General features: G+C 36.4%; 1 long non-coding RNA gene across 2 annotated transcripts; it reads left to right on the forward strand.

The window, feature by feature from the left end:
• The first annotated feature begins 15,785 nt into the window (after nucleotides 1-15,785).
• On the forward strand, nucleotides 15,786-19,010 carry LOC113963920. Of its 2 annotated transcripts, XR_003533042.1 has the most exons (4): nucleotides 15,786-16,082; nucleotides 16,170-16,228; nucleotides 17,846-17,947; nucleotides 18,980-19,010. It is a non-coding gene; the product is annotated as an uncharacterized LOC113963920 (long non-coding RNA). The 2 variants fall into 2 exon arrangements; XR_003533141.1 differs by lacking the exons at nucleotides 17,846-17,947; nucleotides 18,980-19,010 and adding an exon at nucleotides 17,051-17,132.
• Nucleotides 19,011-23,214: the final 4,204 nt, after the last annotated feature.

Consider the following 23,214-nt stretch of genomic DNA (forward strand, 5'->3'; position numbering starts at 1 on the left):
TCCTGGATGAAGGGATAGAATGCACTCTCAGCAAGTATGCTGGTGATATGGAACTTGGGGGACCGGCTGATACACCTGAAGACTTTGCTGCCATTCAGCAGGACCCTGATAGGCTGGAGAGTTGGATGGAGAGAAACCTAATGAGGTTCAACGAGGGTAAGTCCTGTACCTGGGGAGGAATAACCCCAAGTACCAATACAGGTTGAGGACTGACCTACTAGAGAGCAGCTCTGTGGAGAAGGACCTGGGTGTCTTAGTGTATGACAAGCTGACTATGAGACAGCAGTGCCCTTGTGGCCAGGAGGGCCAATAGTATCCTGGGGTCGCTCAAGAAGAGTGTGGCCAGCAGTCTGAAGGAGGTGATCCTCCTCTTCTACTTGGCTCTAGTGAGGCCATGTCTGGAGCATTGTGTTCAGTTCTGGTCTCCACAGTTAAGAAAGACAAAGAGCTACTGGAGAGGGGCCAGCGAAGGGCCACAGAGGTGATGAGGGGTCTGGAGCGTCTCTCTTATGAGTAAAAACTGTGGGATCTGGGCCTATTTAGTCTAGAGAAGAGAAGACTGAGAAGGGATCTCATCAGTACAAATAAATATCTCATGGTGTCAGACTCTTTACAGTGGTGCCCAGTGACAGGACAAGGAATCATGGCCATAAACTAAAACACAAGAAATTTCACCTTAACCTGAGGAAGAATTTCTTTACATTGAGGGTGGCAGAGCACTGGAACAGACTGCCCAGGGAGGTCATGGAGTCTCCTTCTCTGGAGACATTCAAAACCCACCTGGGCACATTCCTGTGTACCCTGTTCTAGGTGAGCCTGCCTTGGCAGTGGAGGTTGGACTAGATGATCTCTGGAGGTCCCTTCCAACCCTAACAATTCTGTGATTCTGTGATTTTTTACCTATTATTACTTTTTTCCTGCTGTTCCTCACATAACGACGCCCTTTAATTCAGGGAGAATTTTGTATTAGTCAAAAAGGCCTTTTAACTCAACAAAAATTGCCATGATCTAGCCTCAACTGTACAAATCCCATTGAAGTCCTTGGTGTGGCTGTGACTTCAGTGGGTTTTGGATTAGGCTCATATCACCCTAAGATGCTGTTGGCAGAAATAGCTCAGCAGTGAACAGGAAGGGAGAATTATTTATGATACTCTCCTATAATAAAAATGGTCATGATTCATAACATGGGATGCATTCAGAGCCCTTTGCTGTTTAGTACTGCAGTCATGCTCACTAAAATGGGTGACCCACAGAAAGCTGTACTAATTTTTCTTTTTTTTTTTTTTTGGAGGATGCCACATAGAAATATTTTGGAGATAAAATGAGAAGTGTACCTGTACATATGAAAATATTCTCTACTGATTTACTGATTTGAACTCTGGTGGTGTCAGAAAGCTCACTGACAGTATTTCAGAGACATCCACTGTTTTTCAAATGGGGAAATAGCTCTAGAGGAAGTGAGTTTGCACACTGTGTATATTCACATGCAAGAAACACACTTTTCTATTTTTGCATGCTATATATAGCTTTCTCAATGTCCAATTTTTCTGTTTTATTTACAACATGTAAGTTATCAATATTAAACTAAACATTATATGGAAAACTTTGCTGGAACCAAATTAAAAGTTGCAGCAATGTTCTGCAAACTCCTCAGAGGGCAAAGCACAGGGACCGTGTGATTCAAGGAAATGGAAGATAATTGAAATCTCACCTGATGTATGTTCAAATTTGTGAATAGTTCTGACTATTAACTAAATAGGAAATATGATGTCAAATATAATAATTCAAAAACCCTACTGAACTAATGAGTTAACTTGTATAAGACATGAAAGTCCCTTTTGAAAAAAAGGACCAGAGAAGGATACAAAAGCGAGAGAAGATGGTTAATGAAGCACAGGTAGAAGAGCAGCATACCTGCCATGTTAAACAGTTACCTGTGTTCATATTTGTTTTGCAATGGTCAAATCTTAAAAGGCCCATTTAGAAATTAAGGAAAAGTATTTGACTGTAGGAAGGTTAGTAACACATAGATATCTTTATTCTTATATCTATGCCTATGTCCATGCAAATGAGAGTAAGATTAGATGTACAATTTAATTAGATGTACAATTAAATATTAATAGTAATATTTAAAAAATGTACGAAGACTTTAGTAAACTTTACGGATCAGATACGGAAAATTATGGTAGCATCATGGAGGTCACAGAAACAACACTAGCTTATATCTCTAAAAATTGACCTACTGGCAGAACTTGACCATTAAAGGATATGTTTTAATGCATATTCACTGTCTTTCCACCACCCCTTACAATTGCACTTATTCTGACAGGAAGATTAGAGAGGAAAGAATGCAGAGAAGTCTGAGTTTTTACAACTTAAAAAAATAGAGGGGAAGTGACTCAATGTAATTAAAATGTTTTCCCAATGACAAGGGTTACAAAAACCTCAGAATTTTGTCAGATATGTGGTCTCACTTTCTGTGTCGAACTTCTAGGGTTAGTTGTTTCTTTGAAGGAAGCTCATGTATTTGACTTTCCCTCAAGATTTTCTCACATGTGGTTCTGTGTTGTCTTTTTTTCCTCTTTCACAGTCTTAAGCTTTTCATTGTATAATAGTCTCCTTTCTGACCCAAATCAACTGAAATGAATAAAAAAAGACATGGAAAAAAAGAAGACATTTATTAAAAAAGATGGTCACTGGATATAGGCCTTTCACTCTCCCTGTGCTGATGGTGTTGATGGTATTTTCAAGCTGTCTATCAAACTGGTTTAAGTCTTTTAACATGCTGTTTCTCACTCTCAGTCCCCCACTATTTCTCCTAGTTGTCATTCAAATTGTTCCACTAAGAGAACAAATAAATGCATGCCATGAAAACTAGCAAGATGATATAATGAATGAGTTACAATAAATGCCCCCAGCATAAAACAATTATGTACCTGCTATTGTCAAAAACATTCAACATTCCCTTTGTTGAAAAGGAAACAGCTATAAATTATTCACTGGGGCACTGAAACTCTTTTCTTTTTTCTTTCTTTTTTTTTTTGGTTGCTTCCAATTAATTTTTCCCAGAACATCCCTAGGTATTTAGCTGAGGGTAGAAATTTACATGCAGAGAATTTTAGCTGTTTCTTGGGATTGTCAGACTGAGTGTCCAAATTAAAAATAATAATAATAAAAAAAAGATTACCATATTTTCCTGTGTATAATCGAGGCTTGGTTATCAAAAAATGTCATTTAGGACCAGTACAGATTATATTTGTCCAGGGGTAAAGGTAAGTGGCCTTTTAACCCAGAACTTCTCACATTCCCACTGCCTTCAAGTCTAATTTTCATTTCAGAATTTGCTTCTTTCTGTAATATGTACCCCAACATCACACTATCCTTTTTTTCTTAATGACAATTTTTTGTGGTATTTCAAAGGGTATAGATTTCCTGATGATTTTCAAGAAACAAAGGTGCAGATTTGTAAAAACAAAAGAAAGAGGAGTTTTTATATATTCTACCCAAAGTAAAAAGCTTCCTGACAGACTGGCTTTATACTCTGAGTGCCAAAGTAACGTCAAAATGCAAAGCTGATGTTCTATCCTCATTCGATAAGCTGTGGAATGAGGTCCAAATGGGGTCCTTGTTCCTTTTTAATTTCAAACACAGAGAACATTCAGCAGGGCACCTGAAAAAAAAAAAAATAATAATAATAAGAAATATTTTATTCAGGAATGAAAATATGCTCATTTTATTATAAGCAGTATTTCATTTTATTTAAAGATGGGACAAGCAAATGCTTATATTATGGATGGCACTAAAATGTTCCAGCAAGAAGGTTTCTGGATTTCTTCTTCTGTCCTTGCGCTTTGTGCCTGTTCCTAGAGAATAACTTGTCCAGGCAAAAACAGCGATGCCCAGCTGAATTTTCAGATTTTTAGCTTTCCAGGTGTAAAGGGAATGTCTCCAAGGTGGGCCATGCAAGATAACACAAATGCTGTGGGTACCCTGGCTACTTTTCTAAGCCAAAGGATGATGTTTGTCTGCCAGGTCTGGTGTATGGTTGCAACAATGGATTTTACAGTCCAGCTGTAATTGTTAGACTGGACTGTCTGTAGTATCCCAAGGCTTAAATGAAGAATGACCTAGGTTAAATGCATGTGGAATGCAGGAACCACACCATTTAGCCAGGAGCACTGCAGTGGCAGAGAAAAGCTGTAATTTCTTCCCATCAGAATGCACAGTTCAGTCATGCTCTTCTGGTTCCCAGAAGCATCTGAATATGGTGTGAAAGGCAACCATCAAGGAAGAGAACAGCCAATGTGAGAGACCTTACAGGCATTAAGAGGGAAAAATCCAAAATCCCAAGAAAAAGAAGCAGAAAATGGAGATGATTTTGTTTTCCTATGGATTTATGAGAATTACTCATTTTCTATTCTATTTGAAATAAGTTGTTTATTTGATATATGCTGGTTAGATAGGTGCTGGTTTGTGGGCAATCAGTATCACTAGGGATTCACTAAAAGGAAATCTTGTCCTTTAAATTACCAAAAGGAATTTTGATAAGTATTCAGAGACGTAGCATAAGCCTGGCCCATCAGACACTTTTGTAGTCCTGTGATATTGTGGGTGAAACAGATGAAGTGAAAAGACTATGATCAGTTTAGCAGGGATATTATATCATGGCATTGCTTGTGATACCAGGAGGCTATACTCAATGACCCAGGAGGTTCCTGCCAGTTCTAAGTCCCTGTAGTTAAAACAGCTCTAAGATCAGTGACATTTGGTGGTAAGATTAGCACAGGTGTTCTGCTTCATTAGACACTGCTCACTGCCTGAACTAGAAATGTCCTTCATAAGTTCAGACAGAGCTGCTGTTGGGAAAAGAGCTTTAGAATAGTTTTTGGATTAAAAGCTAGTAGCTCCTATATCAGTATCCTCACCCAATCCTCAACCATAAAATTATTGGCACTAAGTGATCAAAGAACAGAGTAGGCTGCTGTGTCTGTTTACTATCTTTGCTTAAAGGTAGTAAAAGAGGGAGAAGTGCTGGACAAATATACTATGCATTTTTTTTCTGATTTCCTAACACTAAATATTTTGAGGATTTTTGCCTGTTAAAAAAGTGCAGTTTAACAAGGAATACTACGTTTAATGAGATTTGTAAACAAAACAAAAGAAATTAAAAGTAGAATTGACAATCAGCCTCCTCCTGTTGAAAATGGAAGCCATGTCCCCTTGTAAAATTGTCCTGCAAAATCAAAATATTGGGAAATAGGAAAATATATTGTTGATGTCTTCAATTTACCCCCCTCTTCAAGCATATTAGACTTCACAGTTAGTGTCTGAATGTTTAACCTCACATATTTCACCACATAAATGATTACCTGAAAATTATTTGTTTAGTTTTACTCACTGATATGCTCACAGTACAGAGTAACAATTAGAGATGTTAAAAATTTGGAATAAATGATTTGAATGCTATTATATGTATTCATAATTTCCCATGAATACTAAAATAAATGGTTTTCAGGAAGACCATGGATATTTGTAAGCTAAGGTAGTTGAATGCTTTGTGCTAAAAAGCTGACCACAGTTTGGCACCTCAATTTTCAAACACTTATTTATCAATTTATCTGAGAAAGAATATTTAAAAAAACAAACAGAAGTACTACTTATGCATCTAGACTAAAATATGGCATTAAAAAAAATCAGTATTTCCAGAAATGAAATACTGTTAAAGCCAATATTCTGTGCTTTGAAGAGTAGATACTGAAAGTGGTAAGCAGATTAATCAAATCTACTTTCTAAGACCTTTCTCAGATTGCTCACCAGTTGTGCACAATCTCAATAAGAAAAGAAAAATCAGAACAGGAGAAGCTTTCCTCAGATGCTGGGTGGGGTTGAGCTGAACTTTTTGTGTACGCAAGACAGCTTTGGCAGCTTTACACATATTAATTCAAAAGCTGGTGCCCTGTTTAGTCATGTGTTGGCTCCTTGGCCCTTGGCTTCTTTATTTCTTCATAAGGATGCCTACATGCGAGTTTTGTAACCATTAAATGTAATTAATAGCAGAACATTGCCAGAAAGTCAGACATAATTGATTTCTCATTTTTTTTCTGTGCTAAAGATCAAGGGGCTATATCCTTCTTCTGCCATTATGCATGCGGAGCTATAGGGGAATGGACCCTCTGGGACAAGTCTAATATCCGGTACACTGCTGTCTACCAGATCCTTATTATAAAAAGCTTTCTACTCTAGCCAAGCTGTGAAAAAGCTCATGCTGTAGTGGCTGCAAAATGAGCAACTTTGATTACGTAGTCCCCATCAAGAGTAAGGTTATAAGTTAGCAAATTGAATTCCTGAGCAAGACCTATTCATCAAATAAATCTGAATATCAACTGTTTCCAAGGAGATTACAACCCATTTTGGGGCAGTAAGAAAAGATGATGTGTTTGATGGAGAGTTTGTTCTTGACTGTATTTGTTACTTGTAAAAATTAGACCTAAGTGAATTTTTTCATGAATATTAAATCAAAGGAATTTCAGAAGGGCCATGAGTATCTGGGAACTCAAATGTACAAACAATTTGTGCCAGAATTAGAAGTTGCATTATTTTAATGCTTTCAAACAGGCAAAGATTAAATCATTTATTATGAAAACATAGGAACAAAACCTATTAGCTTTCTTCATCAAAATAACTTTTTGACTTTAGCTTTGAGTTGAAAGTAAATAAAAACTCATATGCCTCATTTTAGGGCACTCCAAGGTATAGAAAAGTCCTGCTGCAGTTAATACATTTATTAGATCCTATATTAAAATATTGAAGAAAAAGATATTCTAAATGGTGCTTTAAAGAACACATTATTATGACATTGATACATTTTGATTTGTTCATAATGCCTAATATAATTTTTTAATCTTCCTATAATTAAGAAGAAGCCACTCTTCCTTTTGCACTAACTGGTGTGAAAGAATATGTTACTCCATAATTTTCCTCAGTCTAAAAATTTAAAAATTTTGCATTTTCTGATAGGAAAGCAAAACAGATTTTGTTGTTCAGCATAAGGATAAAGAAACAGTGATAGTAGAAGCCATCCTTTCCCATCCAGCATACATCATTAGCAAAGGCAGAAAGGTGTTGCTTATAGCAAAGGAATTTAATTGGACAGTGGGGAAAAGAAGTTCACAGTATTTTCATGTTGGCCCTACATTGCTATGGAGAATAGATATGATGTTAGTGAACTCTTTCCTCAGCAACAGGTACCAGAAAGGAAGATGAATTCAGGCATCAGGTAAATGATGACACTTTGGACAACACTTGGAATACAATTGAGAGTTAATGAAGAATTAAGATATACTAAAGACCTTTTCCAAATGACACAAGAGGTGAAACTCTTGCTTTCTCAAGGAGAACAGTTGACACAAACCTCCTGTTTCAGGGGTTTTATTTTATAAAGACAAATGTGAGATCCTGTCTGTACTGAAATACATGTGAGCTGTTGTCTGATGCAAGTGCAACATTGCCTTATTGTGACCACCACACACTATATGAAGAATTCATTAGTAGACTTGAACTACAAAAAAATGGTTAGCATCCAAAAGGATGTAGGTGCTACAGCATAGAGAATTATGACACCTCTATGTTGGCCTTCTTCTGTCATATGTTACCCTTTACAAAGTGTGTGGAAGATTAAGTGATGTAGCAGGCAATGTATTGACAAAAGCACCCAAACGCGAGTAAATCAAAGTAGGAGTCGCCTAAAATTAGCTCACAGGAAAATGCTGAGGATTTTGTTTTCTGTATATTTTCCTTTATTCCTGAGCATTGGCTTCTGATACTTCCTGGGATAAGTGCTCATCATTCCTCAGCATTTCCTAAACAATGCACCATGCCTCCCTCTGTTCAGTGCATGCGTTTCTGTGAATTCCACTCCCAGGGACAAAGGACCAAGAAAAGCCTCTTCAGTGTGTTCACCTGCTGTTAGAGGCATCAGGTCTTCCAAAACTCACAAAATTCCCTTCTCAAAGGCATATATTATACCACTATGGCAAGGAGAGGACTGATTGCCCTCGTGTTTTGGAAACTACTTTCTAAACTATCTATATTAATGTCAGCTTTTATTATTTTTTTTTTTTAAATAGCACTCTTCATCTTTATTTGATGTTTACTGCCGTTGCGTATTCATAGACAGAAATCATACTTCCCTCACTCCTGGTTCTGGTGGGTCAAACAAGTCAAGTTACTTAAATTTTTTCAATATAAGAAAGAGTTGTACTGACCACTGTAATGCATTTTCAGTGTTCCTCTTTCAGTTGTAATTAACCTTTTTAGAGAGCTATGTTACCAAATGGTAATCAGTATTGTGGATGGGATGATTAAAAAAAAAAGGAGCTATACAGGATTTTCCACATAGCTTTACTACAGTTTTATGATTGTCTTCGCTGGACAGACCTTTAAGCTTATACATCTGTGAAGCAGATTTCCTGCAAAAGGAAGGCTTTTTCTGAGCACTTTAGCCACTCTAAAGGTTCATTAAACTGTTAATTGAATACAATTCCTAATCCAAGAAGCCTCTGTTTTCTCTTCTGTTTCAGTCAAATAGAATTCTAGCTTTTCCTACTTCCAGGTTATGAATTGCCTGGTCACTGAAGCATCAGAGAGGCAACAGGGAGAATACAGTTTTTCACTTTGACCCGTAGACTGTCCTGGAAAGAACGCTAGCTTCAGATCGTAAAATCTTTTGACTTCCTGCGGAGAGGTAAGTGCAGAAAGAACATCAAGCCAAGCTATTCCTGAGGCAATTTAGCTATTTGTTTGTCAGAAGGTTGAAATAATAGAGAACATTATACAGAAGGGCCTTAACTGATATACAGGCATCTCAGTGCCACAATTCAGTCTCTCCCTCTAATACAGGCTGATGTGGTTTATTTTTGTGGTATTTATGTAGTGAGCTTTCTGCCTTATCATCTGGAGAGCATGGTATTGAAACACGAGTTTGAGAACAAAATGTTTGAGAATAACTTTGGGAGTGAATTAAAAGAAAAAAATAAAAATCTGTTGGAGTTTTATTCAGCAGTGAATTGCTTATGAACAATTTTAATGGCCCTGCCTGGTATCTCTTCATATTTTTAAATAAACATCTATGACTTTTTTGTAGAACTCCTTAATATTTTAATAATGTGTTAGTGAATTTCTGTTTTGTCATTTACTTGCATGGAGGAAATGTCTTTGCATAGAAGATTTTAGCCTCTGATTTGGGAAGGCAGCCCATGATCCCAGGATAATTTTTCATATTTTTCTTTTTCCTCATCTTTTCATTGCAAAAAAGGAGAAAATACTATCTTACTACTTCCTGGATGATATTTCTTTCTTCATATATTACATGTAAGGACTATTTTCCGTTTTTCTGTAGTGTCTATGCATGGATATTCAGAAAAGGTTATATGCAATAATACAAAAAAAAGGATAATTAGATATTATTGTTGCATTATTCATTATTTGAGTAGTTTATTGGGACAAAGAATGCTGACCATAACTAGGTATTTTTCCTTTATTTTGAAAAGAAATACTCTCAGTTTCAACTAAAGTAGGCATGAGGTGGAAAAACAGCTTACAAGCATGAGAGAGAGTTGTTTACAGGTCTAAGTCTTCTCGACACTGCAGTCCTACTCATAGCATGTATTTTCAGAATTACAGTGCATCATCAGGACAGGTTGAGAACAAAGATCACACTGTAGTGGTGTTTTTCTTCAAAACAAATATGCCTCATGAATAAAACTGATGATAGCGAGGCCGAAAAATATGTATGGTTTAATGTTTCAGAACATTTCATACAAAAAGAGATAGCAAATGTAGAGCTTTTGTGTGCAGTTTCAACAGATATGATGCAACAACTGACGAATCAACCATCAGAGATGATTTGATAAAAAAGATCCAGCTGGCAATGTTGGTGTCAAGAAACTGAGAAAATAATGTCTAACTTGTAATCTCTTTTCCTTATGTGAGTGCAGAGTTATGGATAGAGTAACAGTTTTGTCAGATTAAAATGCATCTAGGTGGCAAATATTTTGAGACAAATCTCAAAGTTTTGATGTGATCTCTCAAAATCTTCTCAGACATCATTTACAGGATGAGAACAATAAACAATATGTGCATTGGCTAATACATTTACTGGTACGGATACACTCTGGGGAAGTGAAAAGCATGCCTTCCAGATTATCACTGTAGTGCAAGTGTGTGCAAGTATACTGATACATGAGAAGCATTAAAAAACCCCCAAACAACCAAATCAAAATGTAGCTTTTAATTTTATGTACTCAGACATTCTACACTAAAAATATCTGCACTCTGAAAATAAACACCTACACCATTGATTCAGGCTCTAATTTACATCCAGGTAGCTCTGCTGCTGTTGAAAATAGTTTCCTGTTCTCACTAGAGAAAACATTTCTATACCAGAGAAAACTTTCTATTAGAGGAAGTAAAAGATACTGTATTCCATTATGGATGACTAACTAAAGGGGTTTTTTTCTAAAAATTGACAGTAATCTCCGTATCTATTAATATTTTAAGTGGCTCTTATTAGAAAAAATGCACTAAATTACTTTATATGTGTTCACGAAGCAGTTCTGGTCTACAGGAGGACTTATTCTCTTGTAGTTTGCTGGGATGTATATGAAGTTGACAGAGTTAGACCAAAACAAAAACCGCAATTAAACCAGGAAAATGTAATCGTAAGAGAAAATGTTGCAACATTGCAGTTAGAATTCAGCAAATCTCAATGAGAAACTGTGTAGAAGTGTCAGAGGATTTTATTTTAAAATGAAATGAATCTTAAAAAACATTGTGCTCCTCCCAGGTCATGCTCTCCTACTCACATGTTCACAAACATCAAGATGTTGGTATCCAGGTCATCTGTCTAGGAGAAGATGAGAGACAAGAGACACCAGTTTTTGGGTTCTCCTCTTGATGGTCTTGAATTCTTCTTATGTTAATAACCATACACTTTGCTTGGATGGGGCTTTTTGTCCCTTTAGAAAATGACCACAATAACGCTCTTCATCCTGTCCCACCTCTGTGAGAATCAGGATTTACTCACTGTCCTTTGTGTTCCCACTTGGATGCCCTGTGAAGTCTAGCCTAAATATGAGCTCGGATTTTAATGATCTGCTAATGCTCGTGCATCTGTGCCTGCTCATCATATAGCCCTTTCCTGTCTTTATCTTCCTGGTATTTCCACACACTGTTTTTCAGTCATCATCCATTCATACTAATTTTAACTTTTCTATTAAAATTCTTTACATAATCAAACTGTAACTCTGACACATTTTAACATTTCTATTAAAATTCTTTACATAATCAAAGTGTAACTCTGACACATTAACTATGTCTCTTCTTTCTGATGTCTGAACTCCATGAATCCAAGTTCATGTAACTTGAATGCTAATATAATTACTTTTAGTCCTTTTGTGATTCTTACAAAATCAATATTTAGAATCTAGCTGTAATAACTTACAGAGAACTTTTCTTGCTTTTATTGCTAACCTTTAGGCTGTATGAATAACAGGATGCATGCCCACAGTCAAACTTCAGTGAAATGTTTTACAAACTGTAACTGTATCCAAGGAGACAAGGTTAATTTTGTACAAACAAATAACAGAAGAAACTGGACATTTTGTCAGGAACTTTTTCATATGTATGCTTCAGAGCAAAACCCCTTCTAGTGTATTTTTGGATATATTGAGCTGTTTCTGTAACTGGAACTTTCATTTATAGCATGGCCAGTGTGCTGTAAAGAAGCCTTATTGTATGTTAGAAATGGAACTCTATTCAGAAAGGCCATTCAGAAAAAGTCCCATACTCAGTTCTTGTCCATGTTTAGCCTGTCCTAACATAATGTATAGGACACAGGTGAAAAGAGGAAATACTAAGACTTCTGGGGATCTTCCATGTGTCCTTAAATTCTTTGACAAAGCAACCTCAGTAATTGTTCAGATTGTACAATCCCATACCAGAAGACTGTCACTATCCTTGCATTTGCAGAATATAAAAGGTCTTTCAGCCAGAACACAAACAATATTATAAGTTTTTGTTTGTTTGTTTGTTTTTAAGTTAAAAATATAGAAAGCATTGAATTGAGGTCCTTTTCTTTTGGAAGAAGTTTTTTGCTTGTTCAATTTACCTCACCTTTCTTGATATACTACTATCAAATGTACTGATTTTCTGGACATACTCCAAAGCCTTTTTCATCTGTTCCCCCAAATATATGAGAAACTGTGCTGCTAGTGCATGATGAGTACTACTGTATTTTGGGACTTTATTTGATACCTGGGAATTTGGAGGAATAAAATTTCATTAAAAGGATGAGAAATGTATTACTATTATGTTGATGAGATTGTTACTTACAGAACTGTAAGGGCACAGACTGGTCACCAGTTGGATGATACATATGTTCTGTAAATCTAAATAAGTTAAATAAAATTTAAAAAAAAGTCCAAACTTGCCACTACAGTTTCAGAAAATCCTTCAGGTGTTTCCTGGGTCTAAAGATTCAAGCCAAACCACCTTTTTTTCTTTTCAGCTGTATATGCTTGATATAACCATCAAGCCTGTCACAGTATAGATATCAGATGCATTCATACATATAATATTTTGAAGTAATACAGTACTAATAAGTATTTGTTACTGTGTCTGTTTAGAGTATATGTGTTACATAAATGTAGTCTGTATATATTCACAATCATATTAATCAGTACAGATCCAGACTGTAAATTAGAAGTCTAAATAAATAATTATGAAATTGGAAGTAAATTAAGATTTGAAAAGAGATAAACAGATTTGATGTTTTTATGTTGTTATGCCATTTAAGTGACTCTGTAGGCTAATTGAATACCAAAGTTTTTTTATTTACTGCTAAATTAATTGCTGTTACTTTATAGATTGTCATGAAGCATCTCTTGGAGATCTTTGAAAAATAGTCAAGGATAATTTAAAATCAATTAGCTGAATAGAGAGTAATTATCCTTTTTCCTGTCTAGAAAATAAAGTTCTGGAACCATGGAAATGCATCATGTTTTGGAACTAAAATCTATTCTTAGAAACATAATGCTAGTCACACAAGCAGAGAAAAAGACTTTGATCCAGGTTAATTTTATAATATTAATTTATTCAATGACTCCTCTTAGACCTGTTGTGAAAAGTTAGATGATGAAACATAAACACTACCCAAACTAGTGCTGGCTTCTGATCTGTAAAGATGTGTTTTCCTTTAAGAGAACACCCTTTTGTTACCGTGCTCTCAAAACTTGATATTGTTTCCACCTGTGATGTAACTTAACACAACTAGCTGATCATAAATTGTGAGTGGAAACCACTTTTTTTTGTATCATCTGCTCTAAAAGACAGTGATGTCTGAAACTCTGCATTTTGGAGAAGCAGATATCTATGAGAAAAAGAAGTAAATTTTGTTTAAAAATCTCTACATGAAGTTTATTATTGCAAATGTTTTTACCTAATGCACTTTTCTATAAAATTTTTCCAGAGTAAACTGAGAAATGTATATGTAAAATCAGGGATTAAAGTAAAATCAGGAATATTTAATTATATATTTTTATTATCAGAAATATTAAATATGCAGTGAGATTTCCCTTCTACCTCCTCCTTAAAAGAAAGAAAGAAAGAAACAAAACAAACAAACCAAAATGAAAAAAGCAGAAAAAACAAACAAAAAAATGTAAAAGTTAGAGCAAATACAGTTACACACATAATCTAAAATACAATATCTTTCCCATGGTCTGATCCTATAGAAAGAAATCTTGACAAATCATTATTCCAGATTTCCAGGATCAAACTGGAGTTCCAGATCTAGGCTTGAAGTCCAGACTATTAAAATGAATAGGTGTTAAGGTATCTCTCTGAACTGTAAAATATAGTAGCATTCATCCATTGATCCACAGTAGTATGTGTGTGAAAAACACGTGTGAAAATGTGTATTTAATGGCACCTGCAGATATAAGTCTTTCAAATACAAAGAGAAAGAAAAAAAAAATCTCTTTTTTCTATTCCTAAATTAAATCTACATTAAAATGGAATCAGAGTTGAGAGGATGTATCAGTAAGCTAAAGTGAAATGCATTACAGGAATGCTACAATTTCTCTAGAAAGACTAAGAATAAATTCTGGAAATTTAGATTCAAGGCAAATCTTAATAGAAATCTAAGCCTCAGAAGGACACGGCTAATGCACTCAGATAACCTTAACTCTGCCCATTAGCAATCCTTTTAAACAATCAGGCAATTATTTTCCTGTAATTGTTTTTGCACAGTCCAATTAGATGAAACCATTCCTGTTAGATTGTTTTCATTTTTATTTTCTCTTATAGTGTCACTACAGTGTGAAATTAATGTTTCCCATGTCGCTCTGCATCCTAAGTCTTGTTTACACATGGGAAAGTTTTGAAAAAAAATAAAAACCTCTCTATTGATGACACCAATTCAACTGAACAAATGCTGGCAGCCCTGACAAAAGTCTTAGACAGCTTGCTGACTGCCAGCATCATTTCAGTCCTGCCTTAGTTATGCTTGCTCCCAGCTGGGAGACCTGGCACCGTGCTGAAAAGGGTGTTTATTGTCTAGATCAGAGCTCTCTACTCCACTACATTTAATTGCTGCAAGATGTCCTTTTTAGATAGGTGTCTTCAAAGTTGTTGCCAGACTAGTGATAGACAGTGATGAGTCTGAGACAATTTGAATAGTTTGGGCAACATAAGAAAGAAAAACTTTAGCCTGTTCGAGTCTTTGAAAATCTCAGGGATAGGTATACACTCTGAAAAGAAACATTATCATTTTCTGGCCTGCCTTTTTTTACCTGACAACACATTAACCTTTGAAGAAGTCCATTAAGATTTCTCGTTAAAGGTAATGGCATATTTTCCATTCAGACTATTACGTACACTAGGAATGCAAGGCTTATATTCAGGCAGGATACAAAGTAATTCTGTTATTTCTTAGTAATCACCATAGAAATAACTACACTATCTCCTGGAAGCAGTTTGGCTAAATTATTCTCTGAACTTCCTACTATGACCTGTTTCCTACCCATGCTGCTTTCCTCAGCTCACCACCTAAGAGTGCATCCTCCTAAGCTTGGTTTGTCAGTGGACTCCTTACTTTTTATTCTCCTTAATTCCTCTATTCACTGAAGTTCCAACCACAAGTTCCTGTCAGTCAGTAAAAACCCACAACCTCTACTTGCTACTTGTCTTTTGTTTTGCCCAAAACAGATGAGATGGAAAGGACAGCACGGTTTTAGGGAGTCATCCATAAATCATCCTTTCCAAAATGAGCCAGGAACAATTCTGTAAAAATGGAAAACAGATGACCTGAAGGCTTGTTGACTTTTTTAGGATACAATTAAAAATGCATTTCCCTATTTTTCCTCTCTGTACCTGCACTTGTGTATAATAGCTCCCTGGGTTAGTGTGGCATAGGAACATATGTTTTGTAGCTATTAGATGAATGTCAGAACTTGAAGGACTCATAGGAAAGTTTTCATTCTGATATTTGAAGTGATTCTCCAAGTTTTCCAGTTGGTTGAGGTTTCCTAATTACTGTCCTTTTTACACTGTAGATTGGGTTTTAATGTCACTGACTATGCCAAGAAAGCTATAATTCCACAATTTGTGTCCTACAGACTTTAATTTGTCTGTTCATTGAATGATGTGAGTAGATATGTCATAATAAAACTACGTATAAAAATTCTTTCAACTGTTTTAAAGTTCACTTTCCTAAACAAAAGTAACAGCTAGAACACTGTTATTTGCAATATCTAGAATTAATGAGTATAATTTACCAATTTTTCCCACAAATTGTAAATGTTATTAAGTGGATTTGTGTTCTGTGTACCCATACTTAGACCATAAGTGTCTCAGTTTTTTCCTCATGATCTTAGTTATCTTTCCTGAACTTCCATTTTTCCTTCATGTCTCAAATAGTCTAACACAGTACCCTCATCTCCTTGGAGGAGGAGCCTACACAAGAGGGAGAACAATGCCAAGCTGATTTTGGACATCTTGAGTTGATGGTCCAGTTGTGCACATTGGTCAGAGACAAGAGATAACTCTTGAGTTCATACTGCTTTTTAAAATGATTTTCTCATACTGAGCTCTTTAAGTCTCCCAATGCACAGATGCCATTTTTCACAAAAGCTTGTGTAAGCTTTGCACCTTGGAAATTTCTAAACCCCTGGTAAGTCTAGTCAATTGAAATCAAAATGATTTGAAAAAAAATTATTAGGAAATTGACAGACAGACAAGCAGCTGAATGGCCAGAGTCCTGGAAATGTAAGGGGATTCTCTGTACTCGCCTTTTAGCACAGTTTCACTCGGTATGTGAGATGGTGGGATGTAGGGTATGGTTCTACACCAGCTTAAACCAAGACAACACCGAAAAGAGTGATCTAAATGCTTACTATTTGTTCTTGCTATGACTTTGTGCTAGAATTTATGGTCTGGTGTCAAAAAGAGCTGATCCATCTGTAAATTAATTTTTAGTACTAAAGAAAACAAACAAACAAACAAACAAGACACAAAAAAGCACTGCCCCCCTCCAAAAAAGAAAAATAATTAGCAGACCTGTGATCTGCTTGTTTCATGGCCTTATATATTAAATCACACCTTTGTGTTCCTCGGAGTCAGAGTGAGAGATGTCGATGTCCAGCAGGGAGTCACCAAGAGTTACTCCTTGCTGTGGTAAGGGTTGTACCTCCCCTCCCAGACCTTTCTGAAGCTTCTCAGAAGTCAGATATCCTCAAGCATCATGAAAGATACATACATACATCTATTCTACTCTATTCTATTCTATTCTACTCTATGCTATGCTATACTATCCCATAAATATAAATATATGCATGTAGACACATGAGCACACACATTTATACACTTGTGGAACTGATAGGTAGGAATTGATAAGCAGTCTTTAAAAGTATGAGAGCTTTTTCTTATGAGGTGGTGGAAAAAAAAAAAGAGAACTCAACCAGTCCTTTCTGACCTGACTCATCCTTATTTGCAGTCAACAGAAAGAAAACTGAAGGAATGCCAGCATGCCACTTTGTAGGGCTGTCTCAAAGGACGCTTGGCTGGAGGAAGAGAAAGTGAGATTTAGGGAGAAATGCAGAGTGTGGTAGGTGGAGGGGGAGAGGGAGAAGTTGCAGTTATAAAATTTACACGAATGAAGACAGCCCTGAGTTCAATCCTTTACACCAGAAATGGTTTTGTGTATACATGTAGCAGACCTTGGGTGACAATAGCTTCTGAGTGCTCCTCAAATTGCTGTAACTTATTCTTGAATCTTTACATATCTTTATTTATGGAAAAATAAACATTATCTTAAAATTTAATTTTTACTGTTATTCAGGTGAACTGATTGCTTAAGAATAAGTATGCATAGATAAATTATGCCTTTTGGTTTGACAAATCTAGCCTGATAAGTTGGAATAGAAAAGCAAGTGTCATTAGTGTTGTGTAAAGAACAGTACTTGTTTCCAATACTTGAGATAAAACATAGAAAAGAAAGGAAATCTCTTCTCTGGTTAGGGACTTAAAAGGTCTGTGACACAGTGTGTCACGCCCTAGCTGTGTCCTTCCACAAGGTGTGAAGACTGCACAGGATAGAAAATGCTCCACGATATTCCATGATGCACACTGCATCTCATATTGGGTGTGGATTATTCATAACTGAGCTGAGCTTTGTGAAATCTGTCTGTAAATGCTGCTTAATTGTGTAAAGAAGTTCGATACGTCTCTTTTTTTCTCTTTCTCTCTTCTTTTTTTTTTTTTTAAAATAGGTTGCTGTGTTTTCATTTAGACTTCATGGTTCCTCTTCCCTATGGAAACATCTGTGTTGGTGCATTTCATGACTCACGTTTTCTTCAGCAGTGATGATCAAAATGAATAAAAAACAGAGAAGGTAATGGCATTCTTCCCTTAGCTGCCTGTTTCATATTCTAATATGTTAAGAAATATTTAAAGCTATTCTTAATATTTTTTTTGTTCGAACTGGAAAAATATTTCCTTGTGCAAAAAGAATAAGGACTGATTGATTGTGTCATAAATAAACAGACTATCTCCAGATTCTTGCTATTTAATACCCCTCCAACACCCCTGCCCCCAAATCTAACAAGCTACATAAAGTCTGGGGAATTTAATTGATCTTTTGAAGAATTTATACATAATTTGAAAACACCTGCATCTTAAAAAGGTGTTCAGAAGTTCTTGAAGCATTTGGAATAATGTTTTCAGAATGTTTTCAGAATGTGTAGTGCTTAGCAGGTGCCAACTGGAGCAAGTTCTACAGGTATTAGTGTGAACAGTGTTCACCTTGTTTGTGCGTTAAAGTAACTCATTATAAGCCAATGCACATGGACTGCATGCTGCTAAAATTGGACTTAAGGCCTAATGAATTGTACATATGCATAATATCCTAGAACTTTTTCCTTCTAATCTGTGCTCCAACCAATGACTTGCAGATGTTTTATATGATCCTATCATATTTAGAATCCAAAAGTAACTGCTTTGTGTTGATATAATTCCAAAGTCAGATGTTTCCTTTGCTTGCAACATTGTTAAATCTAAAAAGGGGGAGCCTGCTAAGAGAATTGCTAAAAGATTTTTTATTGCAATTGCTAAATGTATATAAAATACATTATATATGTAACTATGTACACATATGTAATTTCAGGTAGTAGAAATATGGAGGTTTGTATTCAAGTTTAGTGGCTTAAATCTGGGCAAAACTACTAATTTTCAAAAATAAAATGAGTTATTAATGTTCACAGAAGCATAGCATAGTTGAGGTTGGATGGGACATTTGACCAAACCCCCTGCTCAAACAGGGCCACTTTTAGCTTGTTGCCTAGAACTGTATCCAGACAGGTTTTGAATATCTCTGAAGATGGTAAATCCACCACTTCTAACAATGTTTTTCTTTTTTTTTTTTCAGAATTAATAAAATATAATTAACTGAAATTAAGAAAAAGTGAGTGCCAAGAGTCTTGCATGTTAGTCTTAACTCAACCTCTTCTTTGCTATGTACCCTCTGCAAGTCCATTCATCTTTCTGTGTCCTTCTGTTATTTTTTAAGGACTCTGTTTAATTAGATTGCAAACAATTTTGGCTCTATCTCCCACATTTTTGCACAGTGGACCTTATAACCTCAGTTCTTTAGCATAATTGTGCAATACTAATGGGCAGCTTTGTCCCTGTAACTGACACCTTAATGGGAATATTAAGCTGAAGGGCCAAGACCTAACATAGAATTCACCTGATAGAAGGTAAGCTTCTTCTTAGGAGCTTCCTTGAAACTACTGAATCTCTTGTACAAATATGAGGACTTAAAAAAAAACCCAACCCAAACCGAAATGGTTCAAGGATCACTGCCTATTGCCAATTTTTCTTGCCGAGTATGGATCCAAAGACAGCCTGATAACCTGAGCCTTAGCTCCCACTAGACTAAGTTGACCATATGTCTACCTACTTAGACTGATGTTTTGCCTGGGCCCATTGTGATATTTCTCTCATGCTGAGAAAAAAATATGATTTTTTTGTGGGGTGGTTACTTCAATTCATAATATGCAAAAATGTCAGAGCTGTATTGGCAGCCAAGAGCAGAGTCAGATGAAACTAAAGGTACACGGGGGCTGTGTCAGGCTACACACCCTGTTATGGTATTGCTGGAGGAGGTATCGTTGTGTGGGAAAGAAATCTGGTGAAATCTCACACATGATGCCTTCTAGGAGCAGTTCTTGCTGTGAATTATTCTTGCAAAGAAGGTAAACTCTCCCCAGCTCTGATTGGACAGAAGTGCTCAAAGGATGCTTAAATGCCTCACTGCACCGAACATGTATGCATTAAGCATATGTACAGTGCAAAACACAGGAGCCCCAGTTACTTTCATCTATTAGCATGAGTGCCAGTCTCCCAGTCTTTTATTCTCTTACTAGAGTCCCTGAATTATCTGGTTACACCACCATCCTAACATTCACCTTTTTGGTGCAGAGAGACTGTATGCTTTGCTGTGTTGTGGTTTAGCTTTTCACATGTTCACTTATTCTCTTGCCTCCAAATATTGTTGAACACGGCAGTGTTCATTCTGCTAGGACTGCTTCTAATAACACAAAATAAATTCAACTTGGTACAGTATTAATCTTGCGGAAATTTTTAATATTTACTAAAGCTGTACTTTACTAAGTGAAAGAATGATACACTCCTGTGTGCCAGTTTCTCAGAAGACATTTTTGAGGACCATTATAACTATAAAGAAAAATATGAAATTTAGAATTTCATATCATGTTTTCCTGTAAAAAAATACATATCATTAACAAGAAAGTAGCATACCAGTTTTGCCGACACAAAAAAGCTACCAACATGTGAATCTCCTGACCATAAGAATTTGAATCTTAAAACTTGTGGGATGTCCAGAAATACATTAAAAAGGTATATGTACATGAATTTGCTTAGGCCATACAACATCTTCCCATAATCTGAGGGTTAAATTACTTAAAAGAAATTCATAATAAAGTGTTAAAACATCCCTCTATGCCTCAGCTTCCCTTTCTGGAAAATGAAAAATGGGACATTTTATTTCTTTCAAAGTAATTTGAGATCTACAGATTAGAGAAGGTAGCTAAGGAATTGCTGTTTCCGGGGAGTTCAGAGGGAGTCCAACCTCTATCACAGAATATTACAATAAAGCAACTTACTCAGCATACCAGTCTATTTGCAGTTCTGATTGGGCCTTGATTTTTTGGTGTATGTTATGCTTTTCAGGGCCCTCACCAGCACAGTGTGACATCTATTGCAAGCTGTGGTAAAAGGTTTGGGGGTTATTCTGCGTAAGGGCTGTTTTATGTTCTGAGCTAGGTTTTCACCATCTAATAAAGCTTTCAGTGGACTTTTATTGTCATTCGTAGCTTTATTAGTCTTTTATCTGACTGTTGCTTTGGCCTTTCTCTTGATTGACTGTGCCTATAGCAGGAATGCTATGTCAGCTGAAATACTCTTCCCTCTTTAATTGTAATGCTGCCTTTCAGGGAATAGAGTTTCCAGAGAACAAGTCAGCTGGTGTTATAGCTGAACTTAATGCTTTGCTATAAACAACTCCATGCCAAAATCGTCTCAGATTATGTAGGATATTCTTGTGTCAAAATGCTGCTCTTTTATTTGTTAATGCAGATATTTACTAAAATTGTCTTATACAATGCTTTGCTTTTGAGAAGCATTGGGTTCTAATGGTCCATGGGTTGGTGGAAGCATGTTTATACATTTTGATAAGTAACATGATGTTTGCAGGTGTCTAGTCAGAAATGTGGGTCTGCTTGTTCTACCACACTGTAGACATTTTTCTGCACCGTGGACTCCTAAACACCAGCATTACAGCCCTATCATCCAGGCAGAATGGCTGCTACCTTGTATGTATCTGGGACAGAGAGCTATTTGAGCAGGGCCAGAGCTAATAAGTTAGCAGTTATTTGCCTAATGAATTTGGTGTTGGTTTACTAACCTTAAAATTATATAAGCTTATGTTAATATTTATTGTTCAAATCTGTGTTAATCTTTACTCTGAGGGCTGTGTGGGAGGTGCTTCATTCCACTTGGTAGAACCAGCTGTTAAAACTGTTGCCATTAATTGATATTTATTTCTCCACCACCTCTTCTCACAGAGAACTACTCTATTGACACCTCTGCCAGGATTCCCTCCATCAGCAGTTCTTGTTCTTCCTCCCCTCTCATACTGCTGGTAGGCTTCAAGTCCCATGTCCATTGGGAAAGCACAGCTCTTACTGCTCCTCTGCTCACAGTACAAAACTGGGTAAAGGGGCTGCTCTGCTTCCTACCCTTTCCATCAGACCAAGTTCACAATTCTAGTGGGGAAGCCAATGGGCTCCAAAACTGGGCTCCCTTGTAGATGCTTCTTGCAAGCTTCCCCACCGAGATTCATTATTAGCTCCCTTGTCTTGGAAGAAATGCATCTTGGCACTGGTGGTTTCATGTGTTGAAATGATAGAAAAATACAAGATAATTGTGATTCTATAGGTGCAGTCTGCATCATTTAGATGGAGGTACTTGTGACCTTTGTTAGTATATTTTTATGAGATTCCTGAGTAGATTCAGTTAATGAAATCAATTGTATTATTTCAGCTGTTCTTTGCAGAAATACAGATGAAAAACTGTATTGGATATTTTAGGAACAGTTCTCGTCTTCCATGACCTAACTCTCCCTGATTTGCACTGCAGTGTGAGTGATGAAAGACTCTGAAGCAGTATGTTCCTTTAGTAACATGGTGGAAATGATGATTGTACCATAATCTCAGGGATATCATCAAAAGAGGCATGTAGTCCTGAATTCTGAGCTCGATGCCTGCATTGTTGCTGTGAGAGCTAAATACTTAGGTCTTGGATTCATATACCAAATATGTTGTTGAGGCAGGGTAGCCATTGGGAAATAACAAAGTCAGGGAAGGATTTCAAATACCTTCTTGAGAAGATTTGCTTTTGCCAAATGTGTATTCAGGTACATATAATATATCTAAATGCAAATGGTTGTATGTTCATATACCTTATATCTGTATTTACAGTCTTTTTTGGTTTTATGGCATTTGATACCTTTTTCTGCAAAAAATTGTTACCTTTTGAATTAATGTAAATTTTGAGTGCTCTTTGCCACCAATATCTAGGGCCAACTGGATGGCTTTCACCCCTGAATCTGACTCATGGGTGGTGCTAAATGCTTTTGTGTGAAAAACTACTTCATTTGTATTCATTTTTATATATTGCTCTTTTTTATCTTTTATTTTGAACTCATCACTTGGCAGTGTCACTTGATCTCCCTCAGTTCTTTCGTTGAAATGACACATTAAATAAAATGCATTTGCATGGCAACAGCAGGCACAAAGCAGGCCTCAAGGGGCTATCAAGGCAAGTTCACGAAGTATGTGGATGTGGCATTTGGGGATATGGTTTAGTGGAAAACATGACAGTACTGTGTTAATGGTTGGACACAATGATCTTGGAGGTTTTTTTCCAACCTGAACTACTCTGTGATTCCGTGGTTCTGTGATATACCATGACCATGTGTATTACATGCCAACTGAAGCTGAGGTTAGTGTTCTTGGAAGATGTGACCTTCTGAGGTTGTGGGCAGCCTCAGCTCATGCTCCGCTCAGCTGGCTACCAGGA

This window comes from Neopelma chrysocephalum, unplaced genomic scaffold (assembly GCF_003984885.1).
Source record: "Neopelma chrysocephalum unplaced genomic scaffold, ASM398488v2 Primary Assembly neopelma1_22, whole genome shotgun sequence".
NCBI lineage: Eukaryota > Metazoa > Chordata > Aves > Passeriformes > Pipridae > Neopelma > Neopelma chrysocephalum.